Here is a 14,025-nt window from a genome sequence, read left to right as displayed (position 1 = left end):
TAATTAAAAGTGCCATTGCATGGCAATTTTACCATCCTAAGAACTTTGCTGCTGACAAAGGACTCTTTTGAGCCCCAAGTAGATATGACCCTATGTTAAGATAACTTAAATCATTAATAAAACAAAAATGTGCTAAAACAGTGTGCTAGCAAGATGTAACTCTAGCACAATAAATAATCAAAACCCTTTCTTTTAGGAACAAAATGCTATCTTATGCCTACAAGCTTTTAATAAACATCAAATATCAGCAATCGCTTCTATACTCCAAATACTGGAATGACATACAAGGTGAAATTCCTACTGAGTCCAAATATGAAACAATCCAGAACACCCTGAATCTAACCCCTTTTATGAATTTAATCTATACACAGCTTATGATCAATAATAACTCATACTATACTCCAGCTGTCTTATTAAAATTTGGGTACAACAAAAATCTGTCATATATTTTCTGTACCCTCCAGCATGCAGATATACTCCATATATTCTGGAGTTGTAAAAACATATATAAGTTATGGTGCTTTCTTAGAGTTTAACTGGAAAAATATGTTACGAGAAGACTAGCTTCTCCTGGCGAACCACAATACTGAATATAATTCAAAAACCTTTAACAGGAGTCCGTAGACACATCCTAATAACTGCGTGCCCTTCTCAAATACTTTATAGCTAAGAACTGGGTTAAGCCCTCAATAATCTCTTGGGAGAACTTTAAAACAATGGCAATTACGTATATATCTGCACATAAACTTTGCTCTAGCAGTAAAAAGAAAACAAATATTTCCAGAAATACTGGTGCAGTCTCTTTGACTTAATTCAAAGTAATCATCGTACAACATTCATTACTATAATCACAATCTCTGAATACCTTTGTGTGCAAGTTTTCAAGTCCTATAACAAATAAATACTGATGGTACTCTATTGTTTTTTCACATTGGTGTGATTTCCATTTGCACACTTGTTATGACATCCATGTTGTGAATAGTTGTAAATAGTGTTATGCTAACAATATACCCCCTTCCTCTCTCATTTTACTCATAAATCAGACATACATGTTTTCTTCTACCCATCATTCATCATCTGGTTAAATAAAGATAATTGTATCTTATCTTGTATTACATTAGTTATTATAAGGGGGTTTCTCTAGTGCTCTCTATCCCTAAGGTTTATGTTTTTGGTTTAGCAATTCCGAGTGTTTAGGATAGTATTTAATCCTTTTTCTCTTTTTATTTTTTTAGTGTATTTTCCTAGGTATTGCTTTGCTATGGCATAATATGTATGCTTACTCTGATTGTTACACTCTCTTTATATAGCAAAGATTGTTAATTCTATATAATGTATTCTGCTTTTTTGTTTATGTTTCTGTTTTTCTTTTTTCTTTTTATGACATTTGCAAAAACCAATAAAAATTATATTTGAAAAAAATATATATCATTCAAGTTTCAGAATATGACATTCATATTCAGTTATGTGTTCAGTATACTACGTTTCAGTCATATCTTACTTCACATTGTACATTATTCAGTCATCAGTTAAGGGTAAAGTAACAGAATTATTTTTTGTTGCAGGCTTATTATTTAAATAATAGGTATTAATAGTCAAGGCATTGTACACTGCAGTCAGATTTCAAAATACTTCACATTATTAAGTCATTAGTTAAGGTTTAAGTAACAGAATTATTTTTACAGGCTTATTATAGCTATTCAATGCACTCAAGACATAACAGGGCAGGCTTAATATGTTAATTAGTTTACAGATTACAGTGCACACTTACATATTGCAGTGCACTTTACATTAGTCAGGAAATAAGGACACTAACAGACAATGCAAAGGTAAATACTTAAAATACAGAAAGTATAGGTTTTAGTATACTATTATAGCTCATAAATATTCATAAAAGTTAAAAAAGGTAAGTAGCATTATAAAATAAATTTAAATAAAATGTATAGTCACAAGTTAAAACAAAATATGGTAATTATGGTTCAAGACCATTTATAAAGTTATCTTTTTAGTGCAGATTTCAATTAGTTTTCAGAAAATAGCCATCATGCTTGACAGTAAATACAATATGTGGCAGAAGAAGCTGCCAGGGAAGGGATTTCTTCTATATTCAATGCAGTAAACAAAATTAAGGTAAAAGGTATAACAAAGGTGAGCCAAGTGGGCTGAACAGTTGAGTCAAATCTGGCAAAGATCCAAGACATGCAGAAAAATGCTAATAAAAGGGCACAATGCAAAGTTACCAGTCCGGTCCCCGGAGTAAGGCTGTATGTGTATAATACAGACCAAGGGGCACTTTTGCCCTACATACTAAAATTATTGGCTAAGCAAATAATGAAGTACAACCATCAGCTACTAAGTTATCATAAAGTATAAGTTTTAAATAAAAAAGTAACTAAAAGTAAAAAAAAATCAAGAGGAGTGTAATATTTCTGCAGACTACGTTAACTCTTTCACTGAATGTTGACCTTGCTGGCCAAGCATGGAAAACTGTTTATTAAAGAGAAAAAGATAAGCAGACAGAATGTCCTTTCTCAAGGAAAAGATGAGCTACAAAATGTCCTTTAATAAAGCACAGACAAAGCCTAAGACCAAGGTTAAAAAGAGTAAATAAAGGACATTTACAAGACTAAAAGGAATATAATATGCAGTGTTCAGATTAGCAGAGCAGTAAAGGTTAGTAAGTTCATTCAACCTGCTACTTCAGAGAAGACGTCTAACACTCGAGCATGACTACAGAAAACAGGTCATCTAGAGACTATGTCAGTTTACATTGTTCAGGACAATCAGAATATGATGTGCAGCAACTTGAATTGTCTGTCAGTACTGTTAATGAAGACAGTATTCAGATATTGTGAACATTTATTAAAACCTTATTAAATGAACTACAGTGTTTGGAAAATTCATGCTGAACAGTGCACAGGACTTGGTTCTTAAGGAAGAGACTGACACCTGTCTCATGGCATACAGTGTTTCCAGCTAATTTTAGGTAAAGTACCCTCATATCAAATCTTACAGCAAAGATCAATTCCTCTTTTCCAGATAAGATTGTGCCCCTCAAAACATTGTCCATTTGCTTGTCAGTATTTTTGCCCTGCACTAGCTATGGTTCTGTTCTTCAGATTTGCTAGACTTGTTCATTTAAATGTTGCATCTATTTTTTGAGTAAATAAAAAAACACTTTTAAAAATAAATTAAAAGTATTAATAACTTTGCCTGTAATTCAGTGCATCAGCAAAACTAACAACTTTTAAGTTTTACTACTTGGATGAAGGAAGTACTTAAAAATATATCTGACCTTTAAATTTTTGCTATGAGGTAGAATAATAAAATAAATTGTCAGTTTTCCTTTAACTGTTCCGTAATCAGAAAAAAAGGATGACAAAAAATAAATAACCTTTATAATCCCTTCTGAGACTTTTTTTACGAACTGTATGACTTATTAGTTCTTTAAATAGGTAACATCAGGGTCAGCATAGGCATCAGTGATGCTATGACTGATATTTCACATCACATTAGTGGTAATTTCATTTCTGCCACAGTTATTTGATGAAATTACTGAGAGAAATTAGGACCAAAATGTATTGCTATAGTGCAAAAAATACTTTCTTAACCTTAAGTACGTCATCTATAAGAAGATAGACAGTAATGGTGCTCATTTTGTAAAAATAGAAATATCTAAGACAGAGTGAAATGAAAAAAAAATGAACTTCACCTCAAGATGCATTGTGTCTAAGTAAAACATATGCTCACTCATGAATTAGAAAATCTTCAGAAGTTCAGCATATGCTGATTGCAACTGAATATACCCTTTTTAAACTGACCAAAAGCACACAACCCTGTAGGTACACTTTTTACCAGTGCAAGAGTCACAACATATATTATATAAGGGCAACATTTGTCTGCAGAATGGAGGACCATAATTTCCAAACTCCAATTCCTTAGGTAACAATCTACTTTTTGAAATTTATCTTACGTTTTCTGGCTGCTGTTAGTTATAAACTGTGGCAAAATGTTCTCACAATCTCACAATGCCTTCAGTTGGTGAAGTCAGCATTCTGTATATGTGAAAAATGAAATCCCAACCAATTACATCTCTCTAAATGGGATCATTTGCTGTCACCCATGACATTCAGCCCCAGTAGGGATCACTTTGAAATAAATTACATGACCTTTCAGTTTGATTTCACAAATATTGTTTGACAACACTGAACTAAAAGCTGAGGTAGCTTGAAGTCATGAAGATACTAAATGATGTGTTGCAAAGATTACTTTTTAGCGTCTACTTCATCATATCAAGCATCCCACATTCAAGATATCCAGAAATGCCTCAGGAAATGACACTACTGTAAGACAACTGTAAGTGAAGACCAATGACTTGGAAAGCAACACACAAATAATTTGTGACTTGTTGGGCTCACAGTTTGTAAAAGGCAATGTTATAGTTTAGTTTTTTTTTTTTCACAGATCTGCCCAAGGCACTACAGCTCACAACAGCCAGCATCCATATAGAAATGATGGCAGAACAGTGAAGCTGCTTCCCTCCTTCACACCACTCAAGAAAAATTATACTTGAGTTATGCAATTACAGAAGCAATATTAAGCTTTTGGATGTTGTTAATGAAAACAATGAAGTTGTACTTTCAGACAGTGCATTGAGGCTGTACCAAGATTCTTCCATGGAAATGGCAGAAATGAGAAAGTCCCTTGAGAATATCTGCAAACTGTGCATTGAGATAGATTTTCTTCTCACCTCATAATTTCCATATTCCTGTAAAATAAAAGTAATGGTAAAGTACAGTTACTTACTGTAATTATAAATGTTTGAGTATGGACCCTGTTTCACTCATGACATCTAAAGATATTTCACACTGGGTGAGTCCTTTGAGCTGAGCAGCCTTCCTCCACAAACAGGCTGGTGTTACATTACCTCAATAACTTCCAAATACCTAATATACATCTAGTACATGCTTGTGCAGCTTTCTTTCATTCTCCAAGTGAATAAGCCTTTGACAAAGACAATATAAGCCCCCGGCCCCTTAGGAAACCTGATAAAGAAGAAGAAAGGAGCAACGTTACAGGAATAAAGGAAGGAGATGTACACGAGTACACACCTCAGCCTGTCATGAATATTTTACAAAAGGACTGAGGGGAACAGAACTGCAACAGAGACACCATTCAAGCATCTACAGTTATGTTCATTTACCTGTTTGCCTACACAAATCTACTATGAACTTTGTGGATCACGGGTGCAGTCATAATTTGTAGGGAAGATCACCAATGCAAGTCCAAACTAGGAGGAGTGATTGGTTCACTGCTCACATAAGGACTGGAGGAGATCTTTCAGGATGGCCAAGTCAAATACAGCCCATGCACTTGATGTTACATCCAGCCTGTGGTGTGTTGAAAGTTATATTTATATACATATATATATATATATATATATATATATATATATATATATATATATATATATATATATATATATAGAGAGAGAGAGAGGGCTTCCAAAGAATTGGTTGGACAGCAATTTACAAACAAAACAAACTTATTAAGGCACTCAATGAATGCAGTGATCATATGCTGCTTTTGCTGCATCATCCACTAATTGTGGTAGATAATTCTGTTATTTTCATGTTTAGTCAAAAGAAAGCAGTCTGCAGTGCACTTATTCTAAACAAATAGCACTTTCTGTTCCATATCATACTTACAGCCAGACCGCTGTATGCCAATGTTTAATGAGTTACTCAATCACCTTGCTTGACACTATGTCAAGTATGTTACTGGTGTATATCCAGGATTGCAGTTAACATTTCAACTGTGATGAAAATTATTTAGTACAATAGCTGTTAATAAGGCTTTGTGTTGTAGATGAACTCTTTTTTGTTATAAAATATTCCATTAGTTGTCTCTAACTATGCTTTGTTGTTCTGTGTTAGTGTTTGCCTCTGCAGCAGGGTTGTGGATGAAATGGGTCCTTTGACTAGTCCACTTACCCAATTAACAAAAAAAAAATAAATGAATAAATAAACAAGCTGTGATCTGAGAACCAACTAGCTATTTTTCAGAATATGCTAGGTATAAACTCCTTCTGAAATTGCAGTGGTAGTTGCAATACCCCTTTTTGAAGAGGTGTCTGACTTTTTCCTTGCATTGACCTACCTTGGGCCTTATAGCAAAACTTAATGAAATGTGTAATGTGCATTTTATCACTGGTGATCTATGATTGTTTTCTGCAAAGGAGACAAATAGCTGATCTGAGTTTCTTAAAGACTGGATGTCCAAGTAGTACCTCAACTGTCTGTGCACATTAAGAGATTAATAATCCTTTAACACTTTCTCTGGCAATTAGGGAAGAGAGTGAGGAGTTGAGTAGCTTACTCTAGGGCTACGCCTATACATCTGTAATGATCTTTGGCAAAATAAAGAGAACAGTACAAATACAAAGTGTCACTCTGTTTTAATGGGACAGCAAACCAGGTCTTTGAACATTTTTGCTCAGGGACCCTCTTAGAATAGGTTTCCAAAATAGAAATTTCAGAGATGCAGAAGCAAATGATTTAAAAGGTTATAAGTTCTGTTTTTTTCCATCTCAAAATTCATGTCACAAGTGGGAACTACTTTTCATCTATAAGGCCTCACATGGAGAATGTCCTTCAAGAATTGCTTCAGTATGGATCTGGACACCAGTGGGTATCTACAGGCAAGCAAATAGAAATATTTGGGAGATGTACTTTCACAAACACACAAAACAAAATGTGAAGAGAAAATAGTTCAGATAGATATAGAGAAAACATCCGCCAGTCACCTGATTTGAGGGTCAGTTCCTACTTTGGAACTAAAGTCACAAATATTCCATTTAGCTTTGTATAATTTCCTTGTACTTGGCCTTACAGCTTCGCTCATTATTTTATGCATGCCATTAAAAAAAGGTGGCCAAATGGGAGCGGGGTCATATCATCTAGGCTGTTAGTCTGTGTTGACAGTTTAGGGGGCACTAGACACCCTCCTGCATTACATGCAGAAGTTCAACTGCTGAGGAATAAGTAAAGATTTCTCCCTTTGCAACTGAATTAAGTAGGAGAACCCCTCCAGCTTGGAGCAGAATAAGGAATTAGGATAATTTCTGACCTCATATTTTTCAGCTTCTGAACTACCCTGTGGTGCAGGGATATTGTATGGAAAGAACAGAGAAATAGACCTATCCACTCTACAAGAAGGCATCTTCTGAACAAACATTATTTTGTGTTTTAAAGTCTTCATGGCTGCCTTCTAGACATGCTAAGAGAGTGTTTCCTCTTGTTTATTTGTTTATGTGCCATATGACAGGTGCTGTCTACTGTGACATGACAGTTCCCAGTTTGCCAAACTGTTCTGATGGTTTTTATAATCAGAATAATTGCCATCATCTATTTTATGGTCACTGGCAATTTTTCTTTCTGGAGACTCTAGCTGTTTTGCACTTAACAAAAGCACCTGATACTATGTCTTAAGCAAAGATCCGATTTTGAGGAGTTGGTCTAAAGAGCATGACCTTGTTCTTCTTGACTTGCTACCTCCACCATTTCAGTTCTCCCTTTACATAGATTATGGCTGGTATGGTATGCTCCTGGGAATTAAACCATGAGTAAATGGATGGGTGCCATGTGGCCCAGAATGCTGTGACTCCCTGGCTATTACACATGGTGTCCCTATCATGCAAAGAATGAAGGCTGAAGGAAGATCCATTTTCCCTGTGGTAGATAAGGGCTTAACATGGCATTTGTTTTTACTTTAGTAGCACTCAGTACAGGCTAGCCATATGAGCTGGCATCATTTAAGTCAGGGGTATCTTTTAGTATACTAACATATACAAAGAAATCTTTTGTTTCAAAATGCTTTTCATGGCCAAACACTGTTACTTCATAAATTCAAAACACACTTGCTACTTTTTGTAGCTGAAACACATTATGATATATAGATACCTATCAGAAGTTCAAGACTTGATAATGCAAGTCCCTAAACTAAGAAAATGTAAGTGCAAAGGTCACTGTTACACATTTAAAGCATTTTGTCAGGGAGGGTAAGCTCCCTTCACCACCCAGTCTCAAGGAAGCACGCTGCATACATGTTCTGACTCTGAAACCATTACAACTCATACAAGAGGGAATACTCTGAGATAGAAAAGTTTCAGAGTTAGTATATATTTCCCCTTAATCGCACTTAAATTATCTGCCTATCATAGTTACGATCCATGAACATACACCAGGAAAGCATTGTATATAAGGTATGAATTTTATCCAAGATTTTTCATATATAACAATTTAGGACAGTAGTCATAGTTTGAAAGAGTTGTAGAGAGTCTGTAAATTGTACCACTATGCATGTATTTAAATGCACAAAGTATGAACAAGCAGTACTAGTTTAGTAGTTCTCAGCCATCTGAGGAACTGCTCGATATAGTCTTGAACAGCTGAATTGCCATAAAATGACATGAAACAAGTTTAGTTATGTGTAGAAAGTACTCAGCAGCTGCATACACACCCTCATATTTGTAAATTCACAAACGTAGTTATTTTCAGCAAGTGTAGTGTGTAGGAAGTTGCACATATCTCTCAAACACTTTCTACAAGACTTTTTCTTTGTTACATCTCAGCTCCCTGGTGGTCAGCTTATCAAAAATTTTTATATAAGACTCGAATTTACTCTGAATGTGTCTTTATATGGACATCCTATTGTCACTTCTTTAAGGATACAAGGCGATAAATAGTTATAAATTGGGACAGTAGACAAGAAAAATACAAAAAGAAAACATTAAGATGGTTGTGCTGGAGAATGTAGTAGAGGATTATCAATATAAATATAAATTTTGTGGGGATACATCCCATTTTGATTTCATATATATATTTTAATAAGGGGAAATTAGGAAAGGAAAGGGGTAGGGACTGAAGATGAGAGGACTAGGGAAGGTTAAGGAATTTTTTGGACACAAAACATAAATGACAGACAGGAACACTATAGTGGGGGTGACAATGGGAATGAGAGATGAGACAAACAGATGGTGGAAAGATGCATAAAGGATGTTGAGGAGGCCTACATGATTAATATTATTCTGGTTCTGAGAGCCTCAAGGGTTCCCCTACCCTGATGGACATGGGCGGGGTGACCCCGATCGTGAGAGGGGCACAGCCTCTGGTGGCTGTATGGTCTGAGCTGACAGAGACAACAAGTCCAACAACTACTGGTAGAGGCTTTCATATCAGTCTTATCTCCTCTCTACTACATTCCATGCTATATTTTCAACAAGGTCCTGAAGCCAATGGTGCTGGCTTGTTAAGGCTGCCATGTATCTGGGAGCACATGGGAAAACACCACCATTTCCACCTTGTGAAGCAGTCCCCGTGTGAGCAATATTTGGTGCTGAACATACCTGGACCCTGAATGGCTGTAGTCTAGGTGCCATTGACACTTTTGGTCCTGCAGTAAACAGAACAGAAAATAGAGAGAAGGGGAAATGACAGACAGACAGAGAGAAAGAGATAGGGGAAATGGGGACAACAAAATTACTCATAAGTGTTAAAGAGAAAATGCCTTTTATTTCACTTAGACAAAACATAGCAGTAGTATTCTTTTTCTGGAATGTTAAATGCCACTAACCAAATATATATTGCAAGTAATAACTAACATCACCAGTAAACAGTAACAAGTACTGGTTCAGGTTCAGGTTCAGGTTCAGGTTTGCTTTGTTTTCAAACTCATTCATTTTAGTAATACTCTATTTACTTTACTAACCCTGAATAACTCTTAATTTTTATAGTGAAATTCCATAACAATTCTGCAACTAAGTAATGTAACAGTAAATAGTGAGAAGCAGTGGGTCAGATTCAGGTCTGTTAACCCTGCAAAGGTATTCATCTTTTTTAAACATCTTAATTAAATGTGACTTTTTTTTAAAAAGTGAAAAGGGTACACATACACTAATAAAAAGAAAATACATCATAACATTACCATTGTTATTGTCATGCACTGTTTGTTTATTTCTTTTAAAAAATGTATTCATTTCAGTACTGCATAAATTGCTAAATTCTTGTTTTCCCTTAAATTTCACTTCTCTTCCAGGCAATTATTTTGCATATATCATTCTCACAAATTCCTCAAGCAAATCTAGAATCACAATTCAAATCTTCAGTTTAAATGCTAGAACATTGATCACATGAATAAAACACTGGTCAGGTAATGGATGTAAAACCACATGACATTTTCAAAAAGCTTTGCCATTTAAAGAGACCACTTGACATTTAAAAGGCATATAGCATCCTGAGTAAGCCATTTTGTGCTAAAAGTTTTAACTTGCAACAGTAAATTTAGATTTGGACTGAACTTGTGCATGGTTTACAGTGGTTCTGTTTTACTTTACTATTTGGATATTTTTGCACCACTGTATTTGCCTTTTTATCTTTTTTTATTTTTTTTCAGCTATGGAATATGAAAAAATGAATGGGGTAATGAACCTGAATGTGTGTTCAGTATGCTTAAAAGGACTGCAATATTTCATATTTTAAAAAAGTTTCCTGATACAACTTCACAAATGCAAACACCCCCTTTCATTCTGCATTTAATCCTGTCCTTCATAACTTATATTAACAAATGCAATGTTCTACAGTATGCACCATGACAAAATAATTATATTTGACTTTTCACTCCTAGCCTGAGTGGAATTTCACACTTCCTGACACCTGAAGAATTCCTGCATGGACAGTCTTTGCCTGAGCTAAACTTCTGAGAATGGACTTTTTCAACCTAGCTGTAAACAAATTTGTATATCTCAAAAATTATAAAAGTTACCAAAAAACAAACATAAGCTACAAAAGTTATTAAGCGCACACTCCTCAACTGTGCAGCCAGACATAATAAGAACTTTATATTAAACAAGTAGTTAGATTTGTGGATGCCACTCCATTTTTGCCATAATTTAATAATTATGAATGGTATGCATATCTATATATTTAATGGACAAATACATGTAAATATTTGCCATGCAACGCTAATTAAACATCAACTATCAGTACTGTATATACATGAAGTGCCATGTAAGCAACTTCCTTTTTAAGTTATTAATGTACTTATTATAGTTATTAAATATATATATATATATATATATATATATATATATATATATATATATATGTAATATTTCCAGAAAAAAATGTGGTACAAAGTATCCCATTGCTGTAAGGAGCCATCCGTGACCTCTCTGCTGAGATGGCATATGAAATCCAGAACCATAACCCATCCAAGTGCACAATATGAGACAACTGTACAGATATATGATACTTATGCTAACATAAATCTTTGTTATTACAGTTATAAATATATGCCAATTGGTAGTGTGCAGATGGCTGGTATGAGTGACATTTTTTGCAGCATTATATAAGCTTTCATTTGATAGCACAGAATACCATATAAACATCCTCGGGTTCAAGTTATTAATATAATTCTGAACATATGCTATATAGCCATAATATTTCCAGGAAAAATAATAATTGTTGTTGTATCAAGTACTCCAGTGGTGTAAGGAATCATTAATGACATCTGTGGTGACTTGACATGTGAAAAACTGAATCATGACCTGCCCAAGTGCATAATGCCAAAGATATGTACAGCCATATGATAATTATGTTACTGTTTATATCTTATTACTGAAAAAGTATAAAAAACGGCTGAATGGTAGCATGCAGACCATCTGTGACAACTTTTGAAGAATTATGTTAGCTTTAATTTGATTCCATACTTTTTCCAACCAAAAGCTCAATTTATGTTACCAACTACACACATCTCAGGAGTCATTCAAGACTTCTCCAGGTGACTAGGTATGTGAAATACTGAATCGCAATACATCCAAATGCACAGTGCCAGAGATATGTACAGAAATATGATAATAATGCTAATATGCATATTTTATTACTGAACAAGTCTAAATATCTGTGGATGGTCATGGTGGTGCAGTGGTTAGCATTGTCACCTCACAGCAAGAGGTTCTCCAGTTCAACCCTCGGCTGGGGTGCCTTCTGTGCGGAGTCTGCATGTCCTCCCTGTGGTCGCGTGGGTTTCCTCCGGGTGCTCCAGTTTCCTCCCACATCCCAAAGACATGCTGTAGGTGGATTGGACACTCAAAATTGGAACTAGGTGTGAGTGTGTGTGTGCCTTCACTGGAAGGCTGGGCGCCGGGCTGGCAACTCAACACTGTAAAACTCCACTGCAAATCATGAGCAGACAGGTGATCAGCTGTGGCGACCCCTAACCAGGAAAAGCTGAAAGAAGAAGTCTAAATATCTGTCAAATGGTAGTATAAAAACAGTTGGGATCTATGGCAACTTTTGCACTTTCATTTTACACTATGAGGTATTTATTTATTATTCAGGAAAGTCCAACTTGGAACAAAGCCAATTTTCAGCAGAGGCCTGGGAAGAAGTCAAGGCGCATGTCTTTGTAACTTGGGAGGAAACCTACACGAATGCAGGGATGATATGCAGACTCCACACAGAAGGCACCCCAGCTGAGAATTGAACTGGAGAACCTCTTGCTGTGAGGCAATAATGCTACTGCTGCACCACCGTGCCATAAGTACTATGCCGTCACCTTCTGGTTCAAGTTATTGATATAATTATTGACACATGCCATTCATATTTCAAAACAAAAACCTCAGTTTTTGTGTTACCAAGTATCCCATTCATCTGAGGAACCATTCATGACCTATATGGTGACTGGGCATGTGAAAGACTGAATCACAATCCAGTCAAGCATATACAGAGATATGTACAGAAAAATGATAATTATCCTAACATGCATATTTCATTACTGAAAAAGTTAGAATATCTGCCAGATGGTAGTAGCAAAGAGATGGTATCACTGACAACTTTTGCAGCATAATGTAGGTTTTCATTTGATACTATGAAGTACATTGTAATCACATTTTGTTTCAAGTTATTGCTATAATTATTGCCATATGCCATACATTTATAATTTTTCCAAACAAAAATAAATATAATTTTGTTTTATCAAGTACTCTATTCATCTGAGATGTCTGGGTGCAGATGCCTCCCTCAAACAGCAAGAACCCAGACTGGGACACAGATGCCTCCTCCCAGACAGCAGGACCTGAACCTGGACACAGATGCCTCTCCCCAGACAGCAGGACCCGAGTTTGAACACAGTTGCCTCACCCCAAACAGCAAGACTCAAGCATCGATACAGATGTCTTAGTGCAGACTCCAGGTCCTGAGCCTGGACACAGATGTTTATTCCTAGTCAGCAATATCAAGTCCAGCAGTACTGACTATAAGCCTTCCCTATGAAACTTTGACATGCAGCAAGTGTATGCTGGAAACAAAACTAAAAGGCCTAATGTCAACACATTAGCACAAAGCAACCAAACAACTGGTGAGCAGTGATCACAGTATATGGACATCTGAGTCAATAGTACTCAGTTACTGTAAAACATAATGGAACACATTCAGTATAGCCATGCATTCTGGTAACAGAATAGCTAACCTAGCTGTAAAGTGCAAATACAAAGAATATAAACCTAATGAATTGACCAGTACATTCCCTTTGTAAACTCTGACATACAGCTAAAGAATTCTGGAAACATAACTAAAAGGCCTGTGCTCAACACATTTACACACACACACACACACACACACACACACACACACACACACACACACACACACACACACACACACACACATTTATATACATATAAACCCACTTTCAAAATATGCTTGGAAAGAAATTTTGGCAAAATAATTATTTTACAGCCATGCCTACTTACCATATACATGCATAAACACACACATACACACATTTATATACATATAAACACACTTTCAAAATATTTTAGGAAAAGAAATTTTAGCAAAACAATAATTTTACAGCCATGTCTATTTACCACACACACACAAACACACACATGCATATACACATACACACACTCATACTTTTTGTAAATATGCACATACACACTTTTTATACTTACAAACGTGAGCA

The sequence above is a fragment of the Protopterus annectens genome, chromosome 7.part0, assembly GCF_019279795.1.
Source record: "Protopterus annectens isolate FY-2018-M chromosome 7.part0, PAN1.0, whole genome shotgun sequence".
NCBI lineage: Eukaryota > Metazoa > Chordata > Ceratodontiformes > Protopteridae > Protopterus > Protopterus annectens.
Note: the sequence above shows the minus strand (reverse complement) of the source record.